This window comes from Ahaetulla prasina, chromosome 4 (assembly GCF_028640845.1).
Source record: "Ahaetulla prasina isolate Xishuangbanna chromosome 4, ASM2864084v1, whole genome shotgun sequence".
NCBI lineage: Eukaryota > Metazoa > Chordata > Lepidosauria > Squamata > Colubridae > Ahaetulla > Ahaetulla prasina.
The window spans coordinates 12,453,353-12,464,371 of NC_080542.1; positions in this window are offsets into that span (position 1 = coordinate 12,453,353).

The window sequence follows — 11,019 nt, forward strand, 5'->3', positions numbered from 1 at the left end:
AACAATACAAGACTCAACAACTGCCTTGACCTCATCTTCTGCAACAATCCAAACTCAATTTACGGTATACAAATTAAAGAACCTTTTTCAAACAGTGACCACTGCATGATTGATTTTCGTCTCAATATACGTCCATACTTAATTCGTCATAACACCAGAACTCCCAACTACAACTTCAAGAAAGCCAATTACGACCTTATAAACAACGATCTTTCACTTCTGAACTGGCAAAATCTGTTTGCAACCTGCATAACCGCTGATAACCTCTATAGAATCTTCCTACTTGAAATCAATAGAGTCATTAAATTATATGTACCACGAATGACTACCATGTCCAAGAAAAACAAACTACCCATATCAATAAAAAAGCTTCAATCAAAAAAATCCTCTGAAAAGAAACAAAAAGGCTATGTTACAAACTTCAGAAACCGCTACAGAAACATATGCAACCAAATAAAACTGAATGCACAAATTACCACACCAAGCAAGAAGAAAACCTTCTACGCACAAATTCCAATCGTGTTTTTATAATTTTGTCAACAGTAAACTTAAAGATTCAAGATCCATCCCACCACTAAAAGATTCTAACAACAAAGAATACAATGACGAAACAGTCAAAGCAAACCTCTTCAACATTTTCTTTGGCTCAGTTTTTGTTAACTCCGATAGCACATATCCAACATTCCACAAACGAACCAGCAATGACTATGATGATTTAACTCATATAGATTTCACAGAAGACAACGTTGGTAAAGCTCTTCACAACTTAAAACCATCGCTTTCTATTGGACCTGATGGTCTATGTGCATATTTCTTAAAAAAACTTTCCATTAATATAGCTGAACCGCTAAGTATTATCTTTGATAAAGCTTTCACTACCAGTTCTCTTCCCAAACTTTGGTCACTAGCCACAGTCATCCCCATCTTCAAAAAAGGAGACCCCAGCTTAGTCGAAAACTACAGACCGATCTCCCTTTGCTGCGTCACCTGCAAAGTCATGGAATCTATCATCAATCAATCCATTACCTCACACTTAGAAACTAACAACCTACTCTCCAACAAACAAATTGGTTTCAGGAAAAAGTTATCATGTAACTTACAACTTCTCCACTGCAAAAACATATGGACTTCAAATCTAGATCAAGGCAAATCAATAGATGCAATCTACATAGACTTCTGCAAAGCTTTTGACTCAGTAGTACACGATAAACTTCTCCTTAAACTAACATCCTATGGCATCTCAGGACCCTCCACAAATGGATATCTGCTTTTCTGTCTAACAGACAACAAGTGGTCAAAATTGGCAATGCTTTATCAAATCCTGTTCCTGTCAAGAGTGGCGTTCCTCAAGGCAGCGTCCTTGGACCAACACTCTTTATTCTATACATTAATGATCTTTGTGACCATATCTCAAGTAATTGTGTTCTCTTTGCTGACGATGTCAAACTATTTAACACCACAGACAACACTTCTATCATTCAAAACGACCTTGACCATCTAACCGCTTGGTCTAAAATTGGCAGCTCCAAATTTCAACCAGCAAATGCTCAGTCTTACATATAGGAAAAAGAACTCTAAAACTAAGTACATACTAGATGGACATTACCTTACAGACGACCCCATCCCGTTAAAGACCTTGGAGTTTTCATGTCAAATGATCTAAGTGCCAAAGCCCACTGCAACTACATAGCAAAAAAGCTCTAAGAGTTGTAAACCTAATTTTATGTAGCTTCTTTTCCAAAACACCACACTACTAACCAGAGCATATAAAACATTTGCTAGACCAATTCTAGAATACAGCTCACCTGTTTGGAACCCTCACCACATCTCTGACATCAATACAATTGAACGTGTCCAGAAATATTTTACAAGAAGAGTTCTCCATTCCTCTGAAAACAACAAAATACCTTATCCCACCAGACTTGAAATCCTAGGCTTAGAAAACTTAGAACTCCGTCGCCTTCGACAAGACCTAAGTTTAACTCACAGAATCATCTATTGTAATGTCCTTCCTGTCAAAGACTACTTCAGCTTTAATTGCAATAATACAAGGGCAACCAATAGATTTAAACTTAATGTAAACCGCTTTAATCTAGATTGCAGAAAATACGACTTCTGCAACAGAATCATCAGTGCTTGGAATACTTTACCTGACTCTGTGGTCTCTTCCCATAATCCTAACAGCTTTAACCAAAAACTTTCTACTATTGACCTCACCCCATTCCTAAGAGGACCATATATGCAGTATAAGCGCACAAACGTGCCTACCGTTCCTGTCCTATTGTTTTTCTTTTCTTCTTCCTATATATGTTTATATGTGTATATACTATATAATCTTTTTGTATGATGTTGTGACAAAATAAATAAATAAATAAAATAAAATAAAGAGAAGAGAAAAAAAACCACAACCCAACATAAACCACTCTGCCAAGTTGGAGCCATAAAAACCGATAAGCGATAAAGTGGGCAGATAAGAAAGAATGAAATTACTACAGGAGATATAGTTATAGTGACAGCATTCAACCTCGCAATGAAAACACCTGCTTTAAAAAAAGCATTCTTTTATTAGCCTCGTTTGCATTGGATTGGCTGCTATGATAAGATCGTCCTAATGGTTTCCTGTACATACCTGCCTTGTGCGTTTCCCTCTGTGACGAGTCCTGTGCAGATAGTCCTCGACCTACGACCGCAACTGAGTCCAATTTGCTAAGGGAGACATTTGTCAAGTGAGTTACGGCTTTCCCTGTCACAGTTGTTAGGTGAATCACAACAGCGACAACACTTTGTGTAGTGACTTGTCTGAAGTTGAAATGGCACTGAACAAAAGTCACTTATGACCAGTGGCGGAATTCAGCTGGTTCGGGCTGGTTCGGACCGGTTCAGAGGAACTGGTTGTTAAATTGCTGGCTGGCTGCTCCCCTCCCTGACCCTTCCGGGAGTCCCCACACCACGGGTGAAATGCTCCCAGTTCGGACCGGATCAGCCGATACGGTAGCAATGGCGGCAAGCGGTTCGGAGAACAGGTAGCAAAAATCCCTGCTCCGCCCCCCCATGCCCAACTGAGCCGCGCGATCATCAGAGCCTTTTTGGTTTTTTTTTTTACTTTTAAAAGCATTTTTTAAACAACCTCTTCGGCCAAAGAGGTTGTAAAAAAAAATGCTTGTAAAGAGTTAAAACAAGGCTCTGACGATCCCAGCTGAGGTGCCTGATCATCAGAGGCTTTTTTTTTTTAACTTTTAAAAGCATTTTTAAAAAGGTAAACAAGCTGAAGCCTGCTAGGCAAAAAAATGGAGGGGGGCAGGCAAAAAATGGGGGGTTCGTTAGAAAGAGAGAGAGAGAAAGTGAGTGAGAGAGAGAGAGAGAGGGAGGGAGGGAGGAAAAAGAAGAGGAAGGAAGGACTACAAACCTGGCACTAGACACAGCTTCAGAGGATAATCGAGGGCTAGAAATGACCTGGAGCAGGGGTCACCAGCCTTTCGGACCTCGGGGACCACTAAATTCATAATTTTAAAACCCATGGACCAGTAATATGGATTTTTTAAAAAAGATCAATAGTATTTAGTGCAATATAAAAAATGAAAATAATTTTTCTGTAGACCACCAAAATTTTCTCGTGGACCATCAGTGGTCCATGGACCACCAGTTGGTGACCACTGACCTGGAGGACATCTAGTCCAACCCTGCTCCAGCAGGACATTGTAAGTGAGCTTCTGTCTTTTGATTCCCCCAGTCACATAGCCACGCCCACCCAGTCACATGACCCCACCACCAAGCCACGTCCACCAAGCCACGCCCACAGAACAGGTAGGAAAGAAATTTAGATTTCATCACTGCCCCACGCGCCCCATTTTGGCTCACAGGTAAGTTCAGGGAGGCCTATTAGGCCCAAAACAGGCTGCGCCGCACCCCCCCCCACCCCCGCAACCTGTTTTTGCTCCCAGGGGGTACAGGAGGCCGAGTGCTGCCTGTCACACCCCCTGGCCACACGCCCACCATGACCACGCCTATCCAGCCGGTCATTAAGGCAGAGAACCGGTTGTTAAATTATTGAACCCCACCACTGCTTATGACTGTTTTCACACCACCATCGCAGCCTTTCCATAGTCTTGAGATCAAAATCCAGGCCCTTGGCAATCGACTCCTATTTATGACGGTTGTTGTGTCCCCCTGTTGTGATCCTCTGACAAGCAAAGTGAACGGGGAAGCCAGGTTCAGTTAACAATCGTGTTCCTAACTTAACAACTGGATGCGGTGGCTTAGTGGCTAAGACGCTGAGCTTGTCGATCAAAAGGTCGGCAGGTCAGCGGTTTGAATCCCGAGTGCCGTGTAACGGGGTGAGCTCCCGTGACTTGTCCCAGCTTCTGCCAACCTAGCAGTTCGAAAGCACGAAAAAAAATGCAAGTAGAAAAATAGGGACCACCTTTGGGTGGGAAGGTAACAGCGTTCTGTGCGTCTTTGGCATTGAGTCATGCCGGCCACATGACCATGGAGACGTCTTCGGACAGCGCTGGCTCTTCGGCTTTGAAACGGAGATGAGCACCACCCCCTAGAGTCGGGAACGACTAGCACATATGTGTGAGGGGAACCTTTACCTTTAATTTAACAACTGCGGTGACTCACTTAACCACTGTGGCAAGAAAGTTCGTAAAATGGGGCAAAACTCACTTTAACAAATATCTCGCTTAGCAGTAGAGATTTTGGGCTCAATTGTGGTCGTAAGTCAAGGACTACCTCCAATGGTGGTATTTAGGGCGAATATTTTTCGGTGTCACATGCTTGGAGGCCAACCGCTTCAGATTTTCACCCTAAAATCAAAAGCTCCTCAAATCTCCACATCTGGTTTGTCAAACTAGATTTCTTGGAGGGCCAGATCAGCATTATAGTTGTCCATCGCGGGCCGGCCAAGGTGGGCGGGGGGGAGGAGACGGCATGGACTCCCTCCTGCAGCACCCTGGCAGCCAAAATGGGGTGCAAGGGGTGTTAGGCAGCCCTGGCGCACCCCGTGTTCAGTTTGGACGGCATCCTGCAGCACAGTGCCGGCCAAAACAGGGCACGGGGGGCTGCGGACGGTCCTGCGCGGCCTGTTTTCACTAGTAAAGGCATTGTGGCAGTAGTGGGATTCAATTTTTTTTACTATGGGTTCTGTGGGCGTGGCCTGGTGGGCGTGGCATGGCTTGGTGGGAGTGGCATGGCTTGGTGGGCATGCCTTGGTGGGCGTGGCAGGGGAAGGATACTGTAAAATCTCCATTCCCTCCCCACTCCAGGGGAAGGTTGCTGCAAAATCTCCATTTCCTCCCAATCAATTGGGACTCAGGAGGCTGAGAATAGATGGGCCAGTCAGAGTGGTTCTCCGAACTACTCAAATTTAATGCTACCGGTTCTCCAGAACTGGTCAGGACAAGGGGTGAAATCCCGCAGGTTCTTTCAGGTTCTGGAGAACCGGTAGCGGAAATTTTGTGTAATTCAGAGAACTGGTAAATACCACCTCTGGCTGTCCCCAGAGTGGGGAGGGCATGGAGATTTTGCAGTATCCTTCCCCTGCCACGCCCACCAAGCCACGCCCACAGAACCGGTAGTAAAAAAATGTGGATTTCACCACTGGTCGGAACCTGTCAAATACCACCTCTGCATTGTGGGCCGGTTCTTTGCTATATCCAGGCTGGCCCCATAGGCCGGATCTAAGCAACCCGCGGGCCAAATCCAGTTCACGGGCCTTGAGTTTGGCACTCCTGATCTACAATGATGCCCGTTCACACGTTTGGCTTAATACACATGCCTTCCGAATGCTGATGTTGCCTTCCTGGTCCTTGACCATGGCCTAGCTCTGATCTTGAGTCTGTCTTGATTGTTACAGGAACCTGTTTTCGGGTGATTCTTGATCAATGCAACTAATCATTAACTCAAAAAGCCTTGAACGAGGTAGATTCCGATTTTTCTCACCTGCTGAGTTCTCATGATACCTCCTGAGAAAGGCGAGATAAAAAAGTCCATTTACTCCAAGGGATGGACTTTGCTTTATGGTAACAATGGCAGAGCCAAAAGTCAACTCCGAAAGTTCAGACTGCCCAAGGAGCTGCTGATACAGTTCTACAGAGCAATGACTGAATCTCTCTCATTTGTAACTTCTATAATGGTCTGGTTTGGTGCAGCAAACGTACCGCTTTAGAATAACAGAGTTGGAAGGGGTGAAATGTAAAATTTGTTATTACTGGTTCTGTGGGCATGGCTTGGTGGGCGGGGGGGTTGTAATGTGACTGGGTGGCATGGCCAACTTTTTTTTTTTAACTTTTAAAAGCATTTGACCGAAGAGGTTGTAGAAAAAATGCTTTTAAAAGGCTCCTCTGACGATCCCAGCTGAGTGGCCTGATCGTCGGAGGCTTTTCTTTTCTTTCAAAAACATTTTTTTTTGCCTTTAAAAGAAAAAAAAGCCTTTGATGATCAGGCCACTCAGCTGGGATCACTAGAGGAGCCTTTAAAAAGCATTTTTTCTACAACCTCATCGGCCAGAAGAGGTTGTAGAAAAAATGCTTTTAAAAGCCTTTGACGATCCCAGCTGAGCTGTGCGATAACAACAACAACAACAACAACAACAACAACAACAACAGAGTTAGAAGGGACCTTGGAGGCCTTCTAGTCCAACCCCCTGCCCAGGCAGGAAACCCTACACCATTTCAGACAAATGGTTATCCAACATTTTCTTAAAAATTTCCAGTGTTGGAGCATTCACAACTTCTGCAGGCAAGTTGTTCCACTTATTAATTGTTCTAGCTGTCAGGAAATTTCTCCTTAGTTCTAAGTTGCTTCTCTCCTAAATTAGTTTCCACCCATTGCTTCTTGTTCTACTCTCAGGTGCTTTGGAGAATAGTTTGACTCCCTCTTCTTTGTGGCAACCCCTAAGATATTGGTCCTAGTCCTTCTTTTCATTAAACTAGACATACCGAGTTCCTGCAACCGTTCTTCATATGTTTTAGCCTCCAGTCCCCTAATCATCTTTGTTGCTCTTCTCTGCACTCTTTCTAGAGTCTCAGCATCTTTTTTACATCGTGGCAACCAAAACTGAATGCAATATTCCAAGTGTGGCCTTACCAAGGCCTTATAAAGTGGCACTAACACTTCACGTGATCTTGATTCTATCCCTCTGTTTATGCAGCCCAGAACTGGGTTGGCTTTTTTGGCAGCTGCTGCACACTGCTGGCTCATATCTAAATGGTTGTCCACTAGGACTCCAAGATCCCTCTCACAGTTACTACTATTGTATGACTGTATGACTATATGACTATTATTATTATTATTTTATTATTTATTTGATTTTTATACCGCCCTTCTCCTGAAGGACTCAGGGCGGTGTACAGGCAGAATAAAATGAACAATACAAAATACAATTAAAACGGGATTTAAAAAACTTATTCAAATTGGCCTGAAAATTTAAAAAATTTACCAAACGCTAAAACCCCATTTAAAATTAATATAAATTTAAACATTTAAAATTCAATTTAAGCCAGCCCCGCGCGAATGAAAAGATGTGTCTTCAGTTCGCGGCGGAAAGTCCGAAGGTCAGGTATTTGGCGTAAACCTGGGGGAAGCTCGTTCCAGAGTGTGGGAGCCCCCACAGAGAAGGCCCTTCCCCTGGGGGCCGCCAGCCGACATTGTTTGGCGGACGGCACCCTGAGAAGTCCCTCTCTGTGAGAACGTACGGGTCGGTGGGAGGCATGTGGTAACAGCAGGCGGTCCCGTAAGTACCCAGGCCCTAAGCCATGGAGCGCTTTAAAGGTCGTAACCAACACCTTAAAGTGCACTCGAAAGGCCACAGGTAGCCAGTGCAGTCTGCGCAGGAGCGGTGTTACGTGGGAGCTACGCGTAGCTCCTCTATCACCAGCGCAGCTGCATTCTGGACTAACTGAAGCCTCCGAGTGCACTTCAGGGAGCCCCATGTAGAGAGCATTACAATAATCCAAGCGAGAGGTAACGAGCGATGAGTGACTGTGCACAAGGCATCCCGATCAAGGAAGGGGCGCAACTGCCGAACCAGGCGGACCTGGTGGAAGGCCCTCCTGGAGACGGCCGTCAAATGATCTTCAAGCGACAGCCGATCATCCAGGAGGACACCCAAGTTGCGCACCCTATCCTTTGGGGCCAATAACTCGCCTCTAACAGTCAACTGCGGCTGCAGTTGACTGAATCGGGATGCCGGCATCCACAGCCACTCCGTCTTGGAGGGATTGAGCTTGAGCCTGTTTCTCCCCATCCAGACCCGTACGGCTTCCAAACACCGGGACAGCACTTCGACAACTTCATTGGGGTGGCCTGGGGTGGAAAAGTACAGCTGGGTGTCATCAGCGTACTGTTGGTATCTCACCCCGAAGCCACTGATGATCTCACCCAACGGCTTCATGTAGATGTTGAACAGCAGGGGCGAGAGAATCGACCCCTGCGGGACCCCACAAGTGAGGCCCCTCGCGGCCGACCTCTGCCCCCCTGTCAACACCGTCTGCGATCGGTCGGAGAGATAGGAGGAGAACCACCGATGCACGGTGCCTCCCACTCCCAATCCCCCCAACCGGCGCAGCAGGATACCATGGTCGATGGTATCAAAAGCCGCTGAGAGGTCTAATAGGACCAGGGCAGAGGAGTACCCCCTGTCCCTGGCCCGCCAGAGATCATCCACCAATGCGACCAAAGCTGTCTCCGTGCTGTATCCAGGTCGGAAGCCGGACTGGAACGGGTCTAGATAGATAGACGGCTTCATCCAGGTACTGGGGTAGCTGTCACACAGCATTTTCTACAACCTCCGCAACGAAGGGAAGGTTGGAGACTGGACGATAGTTACCCAAAATAGCTGGGTCCAGGGAGGGCTTCTTGAGGAGGGGTCTCACCACCGCCTCTTTCAAGACGGCAGGGAAAACCCCTTCCAACAAGGAAGCGTTGATAATCCTCTGGAGCCAGCCTCGTGTCACCTCCTGAGTGGCCAGTACCAGCCAGGAAGGACACGGGTCCAGTAAACATGTCGTGGCGTGAAGCCTCCCCAACAACCTGTCCACGCCCTCGGAGCCACAGGGTCAAACTCATCCCAAACCGGCTCAACAAGGCGTGTCTCCTCTCCCTCGCTTGGATCATCCCAATTTCGGTCCAGACCGTCCGGAGCTGAGCGATTTTATCGTATAGATAACCACTAAACTCCTCGGCTCGTCCCTGCAAAGGGTCGTCCCGCACCTCCTGATGAAGGAGGGAGCGGGCCACCCGAAACAGGGCGGCCGGGCGGTTATCTGCCGACGCAATGAGGGTGGAGGCGTAAGAACGCCTCGCCTCCCCCATTGCCACTAGGTAGGTCCTAGAATAGGACCTAACTAGTGTCCGATCAGCCTCAGAGCGACTGGACCTCCAAGTGCTCTCTAGGCGTCTTCTCCGGCGTTTCATCTCCCTCAGCCCCTCGGAGAACCAAGGTGCTGGACGAGATCTGCGCTGGATCAGAGGCCGCAAAGGCACGACACGGTCCAAGGCCCCAGCCGCGGCCTGTTCCCAGGCCACGACTAGTTCCTCAGTCGTGCCGTGGGCCAGATCCTCAGGAAATGGCCCAAGCTCCGTCAGGAACCTCTCCGGGTCCATCAGGCGCCTGGGACGGAACCAACGTATAGGTTCCGTCTCCCTGCGATGGTGTGTGGCGGTTCGGAAGTCTAGGCGAAGGAGAAAATGATCGGACCATGACATTGGTTCTGTTACTAAATCATCTAATTCCAGATCATTTAACCACTGTCCAGAGATATAAATCAGATCCAGCGTGCCTCCCCCCAAGTGCGTAGGGCCATCGTTTACTCGAATCAAGTCCAAGGCCGTCATGGAAGCCTGGAACTCCCGAGCTGCCGTCGATAACAAGCCAGCTGATGGAAGGTTGAAATCCCCCATGACTACAAGTCTGGGGGTCTCAACCGCCACAGCGGCAAGTACCTCCAACAGCTCAGGCAGGGCTGTGGTCACGCAGCAAGGAGCCAGGTACGCGATAACAAGCCCAACTGATTCCTATGGCCCCACCACACATAGAGGGATTCACAGCCGGCAATCTGAGGAAGAGTGGCCTCCCTCGGCTCTAGATCTTCCTTAATAACAACCGCCACCCCGCCACCCCTACCTTGGGCCCTTGGCTGATGAAATGCTCGGAAACCTGGAGGGCACAGCTCAACAAGGGGAACCCCCCCCCTCTGGACCCAACCAGGTCTCCGTAATGCCCATCAGGTCCGCGGACTCCCCCTGAATAAGGTCGCAAATCAGAGGAGCTTTATTAGCCACGGACCGGGCATTACACAACATCAGCCGAAGATCCAAGCTCTGGGGATCATGGCCGCCCGAGGAACGGGTAGGGACTGGGGGGCCGGAGCACGTGATCGCTTTCAGACATCGAACACGTGCTCCCAGCTCTCGATACGGCCCCCCCCTCCGCCATATCTGCCTCTCCCACTTACCGTACAGATCGAACATCCCTCTAGTCCTGGAACTGAACCCTCCCCTCCTGCCTTCAGACCAGATGAAGTAGTGCCGCGAACAAGCACAGGGGCTGGATCCCTCCCCGACGGGTTCTCTCCCCACCCGTCAATCCCTCCCCCACCCTCCCTTAAAATTCCCATTAAAATTCCCTTAAAAATCTATTAAAACAATTAATTAAAAACCCTGAGTCTCCTATTTTGGCATGCCATCTCGGGGTTCCAAAACCTCCTCAAGATGGGCCCTCGATAGTGTGGAGGCCAAACCCATGAGAGGGAATCTCGCAGGGCAAGAAGGTCAGCCGCTGTAAATGTCCGCATGATCAGAGTCCGGCAAGCAGACCCATCCTGGACCTGTCACGATGGAAATTGACACACCAGTAGTTCCGGGTAAAAGACAGACGAGATATAGTTCTTAGGCGGTAGATGGAAAACCGCCATGAGTAAGACAGAGCGCCAACCCCTCCTATCCCGAGGGGTGGACTATGGACGAGGAAATGGGGGAAAAGGATAAAGTCCTACAATAGTCCAGCTAGGATTGTCCAGG